At 47.5% G+C, this 257-nt stretch overlaps 1 protein-coding gene across 1 annotated transcript in view; it reads right to left on the reverse strand.

Moving 5' to 3' along the window:
* MARS (methionyl-tRNA synthetase) overlaps positions 1-257 on the reverse strand; it is a 48740-nt gene that overhangs the window by 16332 nt on the left and 32151 nt on the right.

A 257-nucleotide genomic window follows, 5' to 3' on the forward strand; every position in this document is an offset into this window, starting at 1 on the left:
TCTGAGACGCCCTTGGGTAGTGAAGGGCGGGGTATAAATCCAATCACTTATCCTTCTCCTCCTCTCTCTCTCTTTTCCCGGGAGGCAGGGCCCGTCCTCCCACCACTCCTGCCTGTGGTGCCCCAAATGGCTGCTTATTTTAAAAACTTACAATTACTATTTAAAAACTTTTCTTCGTAATAAACCTGTGGTGTAAATGCCTCTGAGAATGGTCTGAGATAGTAGAGGAGGGCAGTCAGGAGGCGTCTGATTTCTAA

This window comes from Gekko japonicus, unplaced genomic scaffold (assembly GCF_001447785.1).
Source record: "Gekko japonicus isolate JY-2015 unplaced genomic scaffold, Gekko_japonicus_V1.1 scaffold599, whole genome shotgun sequence".
NCBI classification, from domain to species: Eukaryota; Metazoa; Chordata; class Lepidosauria; order Squamata; family Gekkonidae; genus Gekko; species Gekko japonicus.